The sequence below is a fragment of the Vicugna pacos genome, chromosome 25, assembly GCF_048564905.1.
Source record: "Vicugna pacos chromosome 25, VicPac4, whole genome shotgun sequence".
Classification (NCBI taxonomy): domain Eukaryota; kingdom Metazoa; phylum Chordata; class Mammalia; order Artiodactyla; family Camelidae; genus Vicugna; species Vicugna pacos.
Window position 1 is genome coordinate 17,670,570 of NC_133011.1, and position 18,277 is coordinate 17,688,846.

At 32.4% G+C, this 18,277-nt stretch overlaps 2 long non-coding RNA genes across 3 annotated transcripts in view; one reads left to right on the forward strand and one right to left on the reverse strand.

Moving 5' to 3' along the window:
- The window catches only part of LOC140689278 (uncharacterized), a 231,044-nt gene that overhangs the window by 198,042 nt on the left and 14,725 nt on the right, over window positions 1–18,277 (reverse strand). The window contains exon 1 of one of the 2 annotated variants that reach the window (XR_012064170.1): window positions 11,404–11,473. The exons of the other annotated variant lie outside the window; for it this stretch is intronic. This is a non-coding gene — a long non-coding RNA (uncharacterized lncRNA). Of the gene's footprint in view, window positions 1–11,403; window positions 11,474–18,277 lie in introns of those variants that run through there. 2 annotated transcript variants of the gene reach the window in all.
- Window positions 4,359–18,277, forward strand: part of LOC140689277 (uncharacterized) — a 44,031-nt gene continuing 30,112 nt past the window's right edge. Inside the window, exon 1 of the long non-coding RNA XR_012064168.1 lies at window positions 4,359–4,416. This is a non-coding gene — a long non-coding RNA (uncharacterized lncRNA). The remainder of the gene's footprint in view (window positions 4,417–18,277) is intronic.

An 18,277-nucleotide genomic window follows, 5' to 3' on the forward strand; every position in this document is an offset into this window, starting at 1 on the left:
TCTCGTCTCTACCTAGGTCACACCGAATTATGTCAGGATCAATTACCAAAAACTATCAAGTCTTCCCTCTAAAATTAAAAACACACAAACAAACAAAAAGAACTAAATTTTTAAAAAGACACTGTCAGGAAGCCAAGACCTTAGGTGAGAATATTTTCCACAATTTTTGAAGTGGCCTCACAGTGTAAACCACACAGTAAGGAAAAAAAAAAAAAAGAATCAATGTTTGTTCTTTCACAATGTGGTTTTTGTAGATGGTACAAAGAATGAACGCAAACAGGCAACAGGAACTTTAAAAAAACACATGTTTCAAAGATTACATTGGTGTCCAAGGCTGAGATTCCCTTAACTATGAGCCTATGAAAACAATCATAAACAAAATAATTAAATCTGTTTATTCTAAACTACATTGACTTATATGAGGAAACATATTTGATGCAAAAGGATTCCAAAATGTTAGATTAAAAATTAATATCTTACATGTTTATAGTACCTTAAGCTCTGTTCATAGAATTTTGCATGAATTTTTCTGAATTACCCCCAAAATTACAAGATTAGCTTTGTTAATTTACTATCCTCATTTTATTGATGAGAAAATTCACACACAGAGTGGTTCAGTGGCTGCTTAATTAATGCACCTGGTACATCATTTCCAGCTATTCAACTCCAGAGTCCACACTCTCCGAACCATGACTATACTGCATTCACCAATTGTTAGGTAAAAAAAAAATATTTATTCCTTCTTTCAATCTATAACTATTTAATGAGTATCTTCCACTTGTTAGGTACAAATCTAGGTGCTGTGATATGGCACTGAACAAAACAGACAAAATCCTCTGTCCTCAAAAAGCATTTATTCCCCTTGAGGGGGTGGGAGATATTATTTCTACAGAATCTCCATTTTTATCACTGAGGTATGGCAATTAGCTAGCATCAAGAAGAGCAAAAGTCTGGACATAGAATTTTCTAGTCATTGACGGTATTTCATTCATTCTAGAGAAAAGTAAATAATGTTCATCCTTAATTCAAACAAATGACAATGAGAATCTGATATTAATGTAGTGGTTTTCAGGACAGATGAGCAATCCATGTGATTTGATCTCAGAAACTGAGACAGACTTAGATTTCATTACTTTAAAAAACTGCAAATAGATAAAAATCTTCCATAAGGAAGAAGTTTTGAAATTTTTGGTATTCTCCAAAACAAAGAAAGCCTTGGAGTTGGACTAAAAACTTAGCAGATTTCTGGAGTGGATTTTAAAAATGATGACCAAATTAGAAACACTATTATATAAACCATGGCACAATGAAGAAGTAAATAAATAAAACATTGTACACATTAGAATTGAAATGTGTCAAGGCCAAAATTTAAGTAAACAAAGGCCTTGAGATTGCTGGAGAAGATTATAATTTTATATAGAGTGGAGTATTAATGAAGATAATATTGATTGTTTTAAGAAATAAATCATAAAGTATATATATATATATATATATATATATATACAGAAAATGTCACTAATGGCATATGATTTTTTAGTGTACTCGCTCTAAAAATTGCTTTTTAAAAAAGAGCAGAGGGTTGAAATACATATTGCTAAAAAATAAAACACCATTCTATATTTCTCTCTCTACAAATCTGCGTATCTAGATCTAAACTGATATCTGGTTATATGGATAATTCCCCTTCCTTTTAATTTATCTTTACAAAGTCTTATTTTTTTAGTCCTACTGAGTGTTTTGCATTCCTTTTTACTCTGAATTCTGTGTAACTACGTACACACACACACACATACATACATACACTCAGACATACAGTATTCTTAATATTAAAGTAATACAATGGTACTTTACTTTAAAGGTTAAATGTTACTGCTCACTGAGTTCCAGAAGTCTCAGGAACCTACAGGAAAAAGTGCACAACGGAAAAGCAAAAGCACATGCAAACTTAAAATTTATAGGAATTTAGCTCCTGCTCTCATGCAGCAGAGATGTTTCTCATCTGTCTCTAAATCCTATGGAACTGATTAGAGAATAATACTGTGTGTGTACATGTATATTTGATATCTTTGGTTGAAATTTTCACAACGGAGAAGGCTTGTCAAACAAAGATAGAACAGGTCTACAAAAACCAACTTGCTTACTGGTAACTGGGTAAACTCCCCTTGTATTACTGAAGTTGTGTGTGTGAATAAAAGCTTTTCCCCTACATCTCAGCCTTTCTTTGATGACTTACTGCCAAGAGAGTGACAGTAATGCCATCAACTTATTGTCATGACTAAAGCACTGGGAAGGCATTCAAATGCAGTTTGACCCTGGCACCTTTTTAAAAATGCTTTAGTACATTTTATTACAGATTTGTAAATCCAATATCCATTAAAAATTGATTATGTAGCAATGACATGCTGGGTACAATACTGTTAACCATAATTTACAAAAAAGTAATATTTCAAAACATAATCAGTCAAATAACCAATCACCTCTTTTTTGACATTTTATACTTCAAAGCTGATCATTAAATGTAATACTAAGAAAAAATGAATTAAGCTGAAGCATATTACTGGCATGATTTCATAAATTTTACATTGCCTCTGAACTTTGTGAATTATTTGGAATTTTTTTGTTTTATTACTATGTAAAGGACCATAGTAATGTCCAATAATTAAGATGCTTATTTTGTTTTCCATAATCCTAATTTTATTATTGTGTATTTAGAGTAGTATTACCAATGCTTTCTCTTCTCTAATGATGAGGTGTTTAGACCTAGCCAGAATTTCAGAGGTTTAGTACATCTATTTGCCTTTGGAAACTAAGGCCACAGAGATTCACTGATTATTTGCTCACAGCACAGAGTTCCTAACAAGTGGATCTGACCTTAATAAAAGGGTGCGTTTCCTTCCTATGTTGCTCGGAAAATGGAAACAGGCTAGAGGAGACATTTATTTCATTAGTGTTGATTCAAAAGATTCTGATAGTTCCCATTTACTGAAAATATCCTCTTCCCTTTAGACCGAGAAGTACAGCTTCAGAACAGAAAATTCTCAAAAGAAAAAACAAAACTAAAGATTAATTCATTATTATTTACTGTCAGAGATTCATGAATTTAAGAGCATTTATTAGTAAAATAGACAATTAGGGCATATTAATATGCTTATAATTTCATAGTCTTCAAACTTGTATTTTAAATAAGAGATCATATATAAGGATTTATTAGTCACTTCCATAACTGTTCTTTTATCACAGCATTCAGAAAATCATGTTTTCATAGTAATCTACATTTTGTACTAATTTAAGTGCTGCTTCACTCATTTCTGCAATATATTTTTAAAAAAATAAATGCTTGATCATCTATAGAGTCTCACAATTTCCCAGCCTGCCTCAAAAGAACCTTGAAACAAATTATATCAATATGTGAAGAATGAAACATTTACTAATGTTTGCAATGTAGCAAAATATTCAGCCACCCCTTTTAAAATATTGTTAGTTAAATTGCAGTTCCTTTGCTTGAGCATATATTACGTCACTTAAAAAAAAAAACCTCATATTTGTAGGCAAACAGGAAATTGCCTACAAGCCAGGTAAAATTTTTCCATTATTGAAATGAGGAAAGTGAAGGTCCAAAAAAATTCTTGTTCATTAGGGGTGGAAGGAGTAGAATTGGTCCTTCTGATCCTAATCCCCATGAAATTTCTGGATATAAGATTGTGAGCTCAAGTTCTAACATTAACTCTGAATGGCTGGAAGAAACAATTGGAAATTGGAGAAGTAAAAGCATGCAAGATCATGTAGGGTCTTTGACACACAAAGATTTTGAAACACTGCATCACTTACAACCCATGAAATGAATTCCTGGCATAGCAAATATAGTTGATAGGTGGATTGGAAGCAGTAGAAAGGCAATGGATGATTTTAATAGTCAAGTAACATAATCCTATTTGCTATATAAAAATCTGACTTTGGAAAATGAAAAAGGTAAGATGAAAGGCAAATATTTGAGTTGGGAGGATTTTATCCTAATCTAAATGAGACTTGATAACAGCCATTTAGAAGTTAGAGTGGATAACAATTTCACTGGTGTAATTCATATTTATTGTTACGGCCTTACTTTACATAATGTAGCAATTTTCAACAGCATTTTCCAGTTTCTATATCTTCCTTCATTGCCTTGCTAAAAGCTCAGGTTCCTCCTGTGGCTGTAATGCACACACATGTGTGAGTTTGTAGTTAATCTCTAAATCCCCTTCACTTCAGTAAAGGGCTAAGCAGGCTACAGTGTTGCTCAGTTTACCTTAGCTACACAAATGAATACTGGGCAGAAGGCTGTATTCAGAAACATTACCATAGAAACTGAAAGTCTTTGTGATATCCTGTGACTTCTAGAAGGCTCACAGAGGATTAACTGAATGTCAAAAATTGAAGGTAGGTACATTAACTTTGGTTAAATATTCAGATCATTTATACTTATGGCAATTTTTGATATATTAGCTCTTAAATCTGTCATTTTATTATTTGTCTTGTGTTGGTTTCCTCTGTTTCTTTTTTTTCTGTTCCTCGTCTTGCCTTCCCAAGTTACTTAACACTTTTTTGTGTTTTTGAGTAAAACTTTGTGTATTTTGCTTACTGGTTGCTCTGATTATTGTAATATACATATTTGGTTTATTATTAGTCTACTGGTATCAACATTTTGAGTAAAGTCTGAAAGCTTTGCTTCCATTTAGGTACCTTTATTGTGTCCATTTTTAAGTACAATTGTCATGAGTATATCTAGTGTTACAATTTTGTTCTAATCATTAAATATGATTTATAAAACTCAGGAGGAAAAGGCTACTAATTATACGTACATATATTTCTGCTTTCTGTTCTTTTTTCCTTTCTGATGCTCCAAAATTCTATTTTGTTTCAATAACTGCCCTTAACCAATCTTTAAGGGTCTGTTGGTGACAGATACATTTAGTTGTTCTTTGTCTGAGAATATCTTTATTTACCCTGATGGGTAGTTTTGAAGATTATAGAATTTGCAGTTGACAGTTCTATTCTTTCAACACTTAAAAATTTTGTACTGCTTTCTTCTGGCCTCTATGGCTTCAGATGAGAAAAGTGCTGTCATTAGAATTAGTATTCCTTGATACGTAATATATCACTTTCTCTTGCTACAGTCAGATTTTTTATTTGTCCTTTTTTTATTTAAATATAATTAATATGTTTATTGGCATTCTTTGGGTGTTTATTGTTTGGGACATCTTCAGCTTTGTTAATCTGTAAGTTTGGGTCTTTTGTCAAATTTGAGAAATAAATGTTCAGTCATTAGTTCTGTGAATACTCCAGTTTTATTCCCTCTCCCCAATCCTTGGGGGTCTCTGCTCTTTTTTTTCTTTCCTTCTTTGTTGTTCAGATTGGATGAATTCTGTGAATTCTGTTGATCTGTCCTCAAGTTCACTGATTTAGTCTTCTGTCATCTTTACTTCACTACTGAGCCCATCTAGCAAACTGTTTTCCATGTTATTTAATTTTCAGTTCTATAATTTTCATTTACTTATTTTTATTACTTTTACATCTTTAATGATACTTTCCTATTTTCTGTTTGTTTCAAGAAAATTGCTTGTTGAAGAACTTTCATGAAAACTGCTTTAAAATTCTCGTCAGAGAAATTGAACATCTGATTCCTTTCAGTGTTTATGTCTGTCGACTGTCCTTTCTTAATCAAGTTGTGATTATCTTAGTTCTTGGTATGACGAAACATTTTTGATTATGTCCTGGATATTTGTCTACTACGTTAGGAGAGTCTTGGCACTGATGGAGTCTTTTATTATAATAGGCAGGTATCCTGTTCTGGTTTAGCATGCACATACCAGCCCATTTTTGTTTGTTGTGTTTACCAGAACAATTTAAAGTTCAGGATTTTTGCATGTTATTTTCAGTCCGCTTGGTTTATTTGGTGCTACTGAGGCTCTCACTAGTCAGTCCTTACTGGTGTTACCTTAGGGGACATAAAGGGTTATTCAAGGCCAGGTATCTGGGTGTCTTTCAGTGCAAGAGGAGAACCTTAGAATTACGTGGATAAAGAGCCTTCAAGGGCTGGACAAGTGTGTTGGCCAAGTCTGTTCTGGCTCTGTTGTACAGACTGCTTGCTGGGATTTCCTGGCAGCTCCCTCATCAGACCTCCCTGGAGTCTGTCTGTTTCAGAATTTTGTTTAATTGCCTAGAATCCCAGGTAATCATATAAAATTATTATTTTCATAACATATTTATATAATTATCCATGAATACCCTCTTTTCTCTCTAGATTTTTAATTAGAGTGCTAGATTTCAGAACTTTCAACACTGGTTCTCAATTTCTTTAAAATTTAAAACATTTAACTTGCTTTCAAGAAAAAGTCTTTCAAATACTTTCAAATACCTAGAGCTTATTAATAGCCTAGCAGTTACATAGTTATTAAAAATAAAATTCTTACTTTTTTCTATAAACCTGACTTGTGATTGGGCACACTGACAGCATATGCTTCATATGGAAATTCAAGGTAAAGATGATGGTATGGGAAGACCATATATTCATTCATTCTTCAAGCATGGTAGATAATGCAAACTAGAGGGTAAGAATCGCTTGGTCTGGAGCCAGGAAGATCAAGGCTCAGATATGGGCTCTCCCATCTTCTAATTGTATAAACTTTACTAATTTGCATAATTTATACAGACTTCCTTACTGCTTAACAGTCAATGATAACAGATATCTCTGGGTAAGTATGTCTTAAATGATGGAATGTAAGACATTTCCTTTCTTCAGTTCTCAGTACCATTAGTTAAAATGTCTTAACCCTCTATCCCGTGGTTTGTTCCAGTTGTGACTTGTCCCATGGTCAAATTAAATGTGACTACATCACAGTTTGATCTTAATAACAAACTGAGACATTGCTATTTTTCTTTTTGCCTCCTACAAATGCAAAGACACCAAATCTCCAAGAGTCTTAAACTATTTCTGATTGAAGAATTATAGCAAGGAAGTGATTCAAATACAACAGCTGAAGGAATCCTCAGTTTCTCTAAAGAGTCCACTTCAACAGCACTAATTTCAGAGGGTGCTAATAACATTGCTGAGAGAAGCAGTAATAGTATCACAGACAAATAGGAAAGAAAAGCAACTAATGAAGTAGTTCCATTAAATGTAACTGTTCATCCTAATAACTTGTCTTATAAAACTATCTCTTATAAAATAAGATCTATAGCTTTACAGGTCTACCTTAGCCCAAATATTTTTCACTCATAGGAAATTAATAATCTTGAATAATTATGCTCAAAATGACATTTTTAGCAAGGTATCTTTCAAATACATAGGTTCGGAAACAGGACTCGCCAGGTTAATTAGAAATCCACCTTTACTCATTGGTGGCAGAGGGAATTGGAGCTTGTTATTTAAACCTGATGAGTCTCAGGTTTTCCTCTGAAAAATGGAGAGGATTCGTACCGGCCTTAGAAGAGTGCTGAGAGGTATGCCTTAGTTTCTGTATATAAAGCACATTAAAAAATGCCAGCCATATGGTAAGCATTCAAAAGAGTTATCATCACAATCACCATTGGGAACAGGCAAGATTAAATAAATTAAGTAAAATACAAGCAATAAAATATCACATAGAAATATCTGCAATTCAGAGAATTAAATATGTTGCCATGATGGAGAATGATGGGATGAGCAGATACGACTACGCTCACAGAAGTCTATCTCTGGAGGTGACCCTGCAGTGAGGTCGGGTCATCAAGAAATATCTATGGTAAGATAAGAGAAAAGAGGTCACAGGGGAAATTTACCATGCACAGAGAGAATTCCTACCATCTGCAATGCACTTGGAGTGCTGGTCTGGGCAATAGGAGATAGGTTCAGAATCTGGTGAGTAAATGGGAGAATATAGTGATAGAAGTTATGAAATAGAGTCTAGGTCTTATGGCCTTAGAAGATCATGAAAAGAAATGTGTCTCTACATGCATATTTTTAACATTACAAAATTTAAATAAAACATTATCTCATCATTATAATTGTGGACAGTTTTGTTATTTTATATTAGAACTAGCTTAAGTTGGAATGCATAAAGGAAAAAATAAAAGACAGTGCTTTTTCATTGGATATTGTTCTGATTATTCAATAATATTGGGTCCCAACATACAAGAGATTCTTTCATTAGCAAGCTCTTACCAATGAACTAGACTATCGTTTCATTCTGAAACACTGGTAGTATAATTAAGATAAAGAAACCAAGTTTAAGGCAGAAAAACATCTGTTTCTGACCATGAAAGAAGAGATCAGAATTTCAGTATTCTGAAGCAGCTGGAATTTGTAAGCAGGACATTAAGAGAGGAAGGAGTTGCACAAAGTGGGGGATATCAGCAGTCTGTGTGGTCATTCACTGTAGTCTAAGCCTGTGAGATAGACATAAATACTGGAATTCACTTAGGATTGATCTAGGAATTCAGACCTAAAAACCTTGTTTATTCAACTGGAATGCAGAAAAGCCTTAACAAAGAGTAAAGACCATAATCTAAAAGCCACACCCCAATATCAAGGACAAAAATGGAGTGACATTCTCTAAGAAAGGATAACACTAAACCTGGCAAGATAAAATGGATCCACTAGTAATATAACTGCCTACCAGCACAAAACTCAGCTCCTTTTAAAAGAAGAAAACATAATTTGGACTCCCTACAAACTATGATCCATAACGTTCTGCAGGAGCAAATAAACAGAAAAATTGACTCTTAAAAAAGTCTGTCATAGAATTAGGCATCAAGATCATTCAGATATTAAAATTTGTAAGAATGGGGTTTAGAACGGCTATTTAGACAGTGATAGCTAGCTAGCTAGCTAGCTAGCTAGCTAGAAACAAAAAATGGATATAATTTATAAATAGGATATCCTGGGATAAATATATACCATTAAAAACTATAAAAAGTACTAAATGAAAATTTTGTAATTAAAAATAATGATATTTAAAATTAAAGAAAAATGCACTATAAGTGTTAACAACAGACTGAAGTCAAAAAAAGCATAAAATATTTAAGAGAGATGAATGGGAAATATACACTATGGAACACAAAGAGAAACAGATATATACAACATATGTGTTTGTATGTCTGTACTTAATTGGGTTTGAATACATTTTATAGTTAAATATTATAGTTATAATAACTTGTACACCCAGTTTTCCCTCAAAGACAATTTAGGGACTATAGTGACACAGACACACAAACCAACTTCTATATTCACAGAGAATAGTACTTGTAAAGGGAAATGAGAAGAGGAAAAATGATTTGATCATTTTGCAGTATTGTTCCAACGAAGATGGAGAGTTCACTGATACTATGGCAATATTCAGTTAGCAGCCCTCTGGGACTCTTAAGCAAGTATGTTTTTCTCCTGGAATATTGAGGTAAAATTTTAATGAAATCCTTACCCATGTGATATGTGTAATTATTTAGTTGGATGTCATATGAAATAAAACTGATAACCAGAATTCAAGTCTATAAGTCTCAGCTTTTACATTATCATCAGGCACCAAATCTTTCTGGGGGAGGTAGATTCTTTTTTATCTGAAGTCCAGGCCTCCAGTCTAAACAAAGCATTGCCACTTATATTACAGAATATGTTTCCCCTTAGGAAAACTTCTTTCAATATTTATGCATAGCTTATTTTATCAATGCTGGGTTTTTTTTCAACAAAACTAGTTAGTTTAGGTGAACAGATGTTATATATATCTTATTCATTATATATACTACATATATATATATATATTGAAATGTATAAAAATATAGATACTAGGTAATTTTAATATCCATTCTATACTCATAGTAAGTATTTTCACAGAACTTTTGAACGAAGAGTTTATAAAGTAGAAAAGAGAGAATCAAAATCTCTCTGCCTGGCAAGTAGTAATTTGTCATGTTTTCTGACTTCCAAGTATCTTTTGAATATTTTTATAATCTTTAGAGGATCATTTGTCTTACAATGCTCTGATATACCAAGGTAGAAACTAGAAAATTCACTCACCATTTCTGCTAAGGTACTAATTGGTGACATAAGTTTCACCAACTTGATATATCTATCAATATGTAAAATGAACATAAGAAAAAATTTTATTTGAAGAATTTATCTTCTGCCTATTCCAGGCATTGGAAGTATTTACCAAATCAAGGGCTGTAGAGACAAAGCTTCTGGCATCTAGGTGCAGGGGTCATCCGTGCCCACACTACAGTATTTTATGAGTTGTTAAACTGGTGTTTAGTGACAGATGTGAGAATTTTGTAGTGTGCTTCCTGTATAAGGTGCTTGTTCCTTGTAGCCCTGGCTTTGTGCTTTCAAAGATTCTGCTCCCAATATTGTTAAGTAAATTTCTCCTTATATTATGTCCATTCACTATCATTTGCCCTTACATTATCAATTACCCTCTAAACAATTCTACGATTATACTATCCTCTTGTAATTAGTGAAACTGAGTCACAAAAAAAATAAACCTTGTACTTTTAACTTGTTCAGACTAAGGTTATCTTGCATGCCTTCGCCTGAAGATAATGGAATGCAGCTAAATAGTAAAGGATGAGACTCTGGAAGATGGTAACAAACATTGTTAAAATAGTTCAGTGAGTCAACTATATCAGGGCCTGTATCTGCATGATTTCCTTTTCTTTTTCTCAGTTTTATTATGATGTAGACTCCATATGGATCCTATATTTCTGCTGCAGTATCCGCATTCCAACAGGAAGAAGGGAGAGAAGAAAGTCATGTGGATAGCTTAGGAAAATCAAAATACATTCCAGGAAAAGTGTATCAGAACTTATGTCACCCGAAACCCTGGTACTTGGGCATCTCTTGCTTGAAGGAAAGAAAAAAGGAGGACTTGGAAACAGACTAGATTAGAGCTTAACAACAGTGTTGTTTGACACATATTTCTACAAATTATATCCTCTAGAAATTCATTTTATTCAGGAGAACAACAAAGCATAGATTCATTCAAGATTCATTCCTACACATCATATAATTTATCTCCATCATCCTCCATCTTCATTGGTAACTCAACTCTTCTGCATGTTAAATTTTAGAATAGGTTTTAACACCTTTCAGTTCTCTATGAAGAAGTCTTTACCAATACAACTATTATAAAGATTTAATTTACCCTGAAATCCAAACTTCTATTATTTGTTGATTTAAAAAATCTTTACTTTCTCAGTTCCCTCACTTTCTGCACTTCTGACTTATACATAAATTCAATGCAATGATATTATATACAGAAGAATTTTATTGTGATATATAAATGGCATTATTTTCCTTTTAAATTATCTTCCTACATCACAAGTATCTATACTCAGTTGAAATATATCGCATGGACAGAAAACAATAAGAACCTCTGCTAACAGGCTGCTGCTTACCTCTGGGTTCTAAAAATGCATGAAGCATCCACTGCATTTAAGTCTGATTTTTTTCCTGTTGTAATTCACTGTCAAAGGGAAATGAACAATTGATGAAGCATACTATTCCTTTATTTTTTCCAGGTCAAATATCAGTGATTTACTATTCATAATCTTGATGTCTCCCTCTTTCAAAATTATTTGTTTAATTTTGTTTTTACTATACCAGTAATATGTTTTCTGAAAATAAATTGAATTTTCATATTTAGAATGTGCTTCCTATAACTAGTGGTTGAAAGAAATCATCTGTCATATTATGTCAGCTTTTCCTCTCTGATCCCCTAGGGGGATGTTCTGAATCATTAGTTTATAATCAAGTTTTTGTTTTTAATTAAGTATCAGCCATATGACTGAGTCAGAGAGAAATACAATTTTGCTCTTGGTCTCTCAAACAAATAGATTTATGGAAATAATGTTTAGCAGAATATATAATAAGCTAATGGAATAAATTTTATAAGAAAAGCATTATTTGGAGCTTTTCATACATAAATTACTTTTCAGGAAAAAGTTTGAATTGTTTAATATCAAAATGAAAATATTCATTGACTAACTGCTATATATTCATACTTCAGTAAGTATAATACATAAATTGATTTTAACTACTGATAACAAAATCTTTTGTTAACTTATTAACTAAATTATTCAATTAGTCTATTAACAAATCTCTGAGACTGTGAGAGTATGCTGGTATGTGACTGTGTGCATGCATGTGCATGTGTGCGAACAGCAACTGCAATACATTTCCATAAATTCAAAAGCTACAGATGGACTCTAAACTAATATAAACTGCACTGCACAAGTGAAGATGGCATCATCTACTAGTAAAAACTTCCTAAGTTATACTTTTATTTGGCTCAGTTTAAACATGAAGTTTTGTGCTTAATGGAAGGTAAAACAGATATTTGGAGGGAATATTTATTTCCAAGTAACAAGAGATATATTTATGAGCATTTACTTTTAAAATACTTTTGAATGAGGCTACCAAGATATTTATTGATCTCAGGATGGATTAATTATATTGGTATATATGATAAATAAAAATATTAGGCAAGAATGAAATGATAAAACTCACCTCCATTCAAATTCAATAACTAAACTTCTATTAAGCATATATATATGCTTTATATATAACTACACATATATTTTGTATATATATTATAAAGAGAGAATAAGAAATAAAAATAAGGAAAACTGATCTTCAAGTGAAGAGAGTAAGAAAATCAGTGAAACAAATCTAAAACCTATCTCATGGAAAAACAAAATCATAATAGAAACATAAATTAGAAAATAGAATTTTTCAAATATTTTATTTTGTATAAAGATCAATATGAAAAAGTCTGATTTTTTTTTAAAGCAGAATAGAAAACACAAGTATTCTAGAATACACTGCTAGGAATGAAATATGTTACATGATTCCAAAGATGAGATTGAATATTTCCTCAATTTGATAATATTAAATTCAAAACTCAGAGAAATCTATTTTTCTCAGAAAATTAAATGAACAAAGGCAACATGAGACATAAAATGAGAAGATCAAGGTCCTTAAAGGAAATTGATATTTTTCTACAAATCGTGTTTTTGTGGTCTTTGGATATTTTATTTTTATGGTAAAACAGTTTGAAAACATTATGTTTGCTTACAAAATATGGTTTAATATAATATAAGGTTATTCTATATAATGGCAACATAACTACTAAAACTTCCCCTTCCCTAATTCTTCCTAACATAACAAAATACTATATAAAGCATTTCTATTTTTATATTTTAAATATTAAAAAGATAAACCTTTTTCAAATCTTCATATATTTCTGCTATGTTCTGGGAGAACTCCTCTGCTCCATTTTCTACTTCAGTAGCTTACTTTTCATTTGTATCCATTCTATCTAGGATTTATCATAACAAGTGTTTCCATTTCTGTATAAGATAAGATACTTTCAGCATTGAGAAACAGTAACTGGCTTAATTATGCCTTCAAGTTCACATTTCTTTGTCACACTGTTTTACTTTTGTGTTTGTTTGTTTACCTTTGTTTTGTATTTCTCTTCTTGGCATTAGCATAATTTTATGCCTGTTTTTACTCATGGTTTGAAAATGGCAGCTAGTAGAGTCTGAGGCTAAATGCTTTAATTTCAAGTCCAGAAGAAATGAGAGGGGAAAATAAAACAGTAAGACAAAAAAGAAGTGAACAAAAAAATTACTCAAATATCCCAGGTGATGAACTATAAAGCTTCCCACTAGAGCAGATTGCAAAGAATTAGTCATCTTATAGAAAATAGAATGAAATAATAGGATAGATAAATGAAAGGCATCCTAGGAAAAAGAATGAGTTGTTTTCCTCTTAGACACATTGGGAAATAGCTGAAGAAATATGTTTCTCTGTTAGTACATAAAACAGCAACAATGGGTAACAGTTAAGCAACCAACATCAAACTCCTACTTAGTTCTTCTTTAGAAAATGATTCTTCTTGTTTCTAGAATAAGATACCACCTTATTTCTCTGGTTATATCAATTATGTTCATTTTAATGTCAGCATTTATTAAGACTTGTTACTGCTGTTGATGCTGCTTTTTGGTTTTTTTGTTTTTCCTTGGAGATACATTGATTTATTTCATATTGGCCTTCACTTGTATAATCACCTGGCACATGCCCATTGCTGACAGTGTTTTTAAGAGAGAAAAGCTTAAGATCCATGCACAAGGAGCTGTTGGATTGTAGAACCTCTGTATAACATCAAAACACACAGGATTTATGAAATTACTTTTATATCAACTCCTCAGAAGAAAAACAAATTCTATGTCTCAAAACAAAAGCAAAAACAAAAGTACTTCTAACTAAAGAAGAGATATGGCTCGAGGAAACACCCATTAAAAGGTATAGCAATAGAAAACAGAATTTTAAAAGAGAAAAGGAGGTAGAAAAGTAGGTATAGGATCAAAACAATTTACAATTATAGGAGAAAGGAAATTTCAAGGCAGAAGGAAGAATCAATAATGCTACATGTTACATGTTATGTAGACTGACAAAGAATCAAAACTATAAAAGATCATTTATCTCAATCTCTGGAAATCACTAGTGTTCATTTTAAGCATTGTTTTGTTCAATTATGGCCAAAAATTCTGTTTGCAAATAATTTAAAGATAACTACAAAAAGAAGTGGTGTTTACCATCTACATGTATGAAAAATCTGGCAACAAAACAAAGAAAAGCTGAATTGTAGCGTGAATTATGAATTTTGTATTTAGAACAAGACATAAAGTATACTGAAATGTGGTAATCAAGAAAGAAAGAATGGAGGAGAGACATGTCTAAAATATGTGTGTTAAAACAGAGTAGGATTGGACATTTAAAGCCTCAGGGAAGGCTATGGACAGATATTTCCCATGGAGAATGTATGTAATATATAGAATCACTATATAATTTATTATACATACCAAGAGACTTGAGAGAGAAAGTAGTACTATAATTATGACAATAAGACAAGCATGACCCCTGACTGTCCAGGTAACCCAAGCCATGTGGTCCTTTACTAACACATCACAATAATCTCCAGTATAACTCAAATTTAATCTGTCAGTTAACAGCTAACTGGTAAACAAAGTTTTCCATTTTTCCTTAGTACTACTCTTCCAGATCTCCTCTAGAATTCTGCTGGCTTGAGGGCTAGCAATGATCGACTCTGAGAAGAAATGATATGACCATTTTCAAAACTGGCCCACAAAAATCTTTTACATGCTATCCTCCATATTATCTCCCATTTGGTGACTATAGAGTTTTTGAAAGCCTAATGTTAATACGGTGGATCCATTAGATTGCACAAAATGAGTTATAAATAAATGATGAGAGGCAAAACTCATGTGTGGAGCTGTAGATTAATTAGAAAGAAACTTCTATTTGTTTTAGAGTCCTTATACATTTGGAAATTTGTTAAACAGCTATCATCTCAAACAATACAGAGTTTCTCTTAATACAGTACTTTAGTAACTACCAATGGAATGAAGTTAACATAGAGCAAAATTCCATTAACTATTTTGGTAATAATAGATGATATGGAAAACATAGATTAAGCCTGAAAAAGGAAACAGACACCTTGTTTTGAATGTAGGAAGAGCAGAGAGCAAAAGGATATAGAGAAAAGACAACAAGAAACCAAGTTCAGGGAACATAATTGGGTGGGAACATAAAGTAGACTGAGATTAAAGTTATTGTGCTAATAACCAAACTTTAGTGATTTATGCTACAAGTGTAAATAGTTTTTTTTTAAATTTATTTGCATCTTAAGTATTGCTTAAACTACTAATATCTGAAACATCTGTTCTGTTCCCTCATATTGTTGACAATTTGGGTGTAATCTGGTAGAAAACTTCAAACCTAAACCTTACATCACTACTTGTTATCAGTCTGGAGCAGAACACAGTAAGAATAACTGAAGTCCTGAAAACTCGTGGTGGCAGGTGTGGTAAGCTATACATAAACTATGTTAGGCATATATTTATCAAGTGAAGTATTATATTCCATCTTTAATGTAAAAAATACATGGCAAGCCAATCTGAAAAGGCTACGTGCCATATAATCCCAAGTATGACATTTTGAAAAAGGCAAAACTATGGAGACAGTAAAAAGACCAATGGTTGCCAGAGGAGGGAGGGATGAATAGGCAGAGCACAGAGGAATGTTATGGCAGTGAAACTATTCTGTACATATAATGGTGGATACACGTCATTATAAATTTGTCAAAACCCACAGAATGACCACCATCAAGTGAGAACCCTAATGTAAACTCTGGACTTTGTGTGATGACATGTCCGTGTAGGTTAATCAATTACAACAAATGTACCTCTCTGGTGAGGGATGTAGGTAGCAAGAAAGGCTGTGGGACAGGGGCACAGCGAGTGTATGGGAATTTTGTACTTTTGGTTCAATTTTGTTATAAAACTAAAACTGCTCTAAAAATGGTCTATTAAAATATTTTTAAATGAAAACATGAAGCAACTTTAAAAAGTTGCCACCTGAACAGAATTTTAACAGCTGCTTAAAATATTCAATAGTTTACAAAAACCTGTAGGTGTCTCTCATGCTCTATATATTTTTAAAAATATAATAACCTAAAATACTGATGTGTATGTAAAGGGGAAAGCAGTATAATGGTTGGCAAAGTAAAAATAATGACATCTTTTTCTTTATTTTTGGCTAAGAGAATAGGTTTGCGTATTATCTTTTAATATGCACAATAATATACTGTATATTCAACAGACTGGTAGCTTAGGGAATCCTTCATTTGTGTAATACACTTGGAGATCTCTCATTTCACATTTGTAACCATATTACTTCTGCTAAAATTAATGGAACTCCATACAAATTTGCAGCATTTTGGAAACCATTAGGGATGACCCATGATCCATGCATAGATTCTTTAAGACGCCTGTCACATTTAATCAAGGTCATCATATTTCACAGATACATAACCTTGTTAATTTATTTTTTCTACATGCTTCATTTGAATAAATCATCCATCATGCTAAACAGACACAAGTACATCCATAGAATTCACAAATACTCACTAGACTGTGAAAAGGGATCTGTTTTCAAGTGAAGAGGCACTTTTCATTACCCAATAGATGCCTAAATGCATGGACTTTATTCCAAATTCTATCACTAGATACCAATCACCATGTGCATCTGGAGATGCAGTACAAAGAAGTCACAAGTAGATGCCAAGTATTTAGACAAAGAGTGAAATTGAATTAAATACATGCTATTCATAAAGTAAACAGTGAAAAGTGTGGTTATGTAATTTAAAAGTTAAGAACATGAAATCAGAAAAGAAATCATGTCATCTGCACACAGATATAGATTACTTCTTTTCCAATTTGGATTTCTTTTATTCGCTTTTCTTCTGACTGTTGTGGCTCGGTCTTCCAAAACTATGTTGGATAAAAGTGGCAAGAGTGGGCATCCTTATCTTGTTCCTGATCTTAAAGGAAATACTTTTAGCTTTTCACCATTGACTATGATGTTAGCTGTGGGTCTGTCATATCGGCCTTTATTATGTTGAGGTATGTTCCCTATGTGCCCACTTTCTGGAGAGTTTTTATCATAAATGGATGTTGAATTTTATCAGAAGCTTTTTCTGCATCTATTGAGATGATCATGTGGTTTTTACACCTCAATTTGTTAATGTGATATATTACATTAATTGATTTGTGGATATGGAGTAAATAAATGTCTTTGAAGGATCTCCTCCAAAGTTTAGCTTTGCACATCTTTATTACAACCAAATAAAAATTAAAGATCAACATTACGTTAAAAAACGTCCATTAACTATAAACTAAAAGTCTACTTCTGAAATTCAGTTTGGGAAATGGCTCTGGAAAAGAGGACAGAGAAGTGACAAGGTGCTCCAAGGATGTTTATCTATAATATTCCATTATTATAAAGATAAAATAATACTCTCTTCATTATCAGTTGATGGATATTTTATATTATTATTTGCAACTTTATTTAAAATATAAATCATTTTAATTTTTTTCGAAATTGTAGTACACTGGATAATTGTCCCTCTCCCACAAATGTATCCAAGTCCTAAACCCCACAACCTGTGAATATCTCACCTTGGCAAAACGTACTTTACATAGGTGTTAAGGAACTTGAGATGGGGCGATTATCCTGAATTATTCAGGTAGACTAAATGTAATTCAAAGTATCCTTGTAAGACACAGTCATGAGGGTCGGAATTAAAGGTGATGTGACAATGAAAGCAGAGAGAAAGAAGATATGGTGATGGAAACAGAAGTCAAAATGATGCAGAGCTCTGAACCAAGAAATGGAAGCAGCACC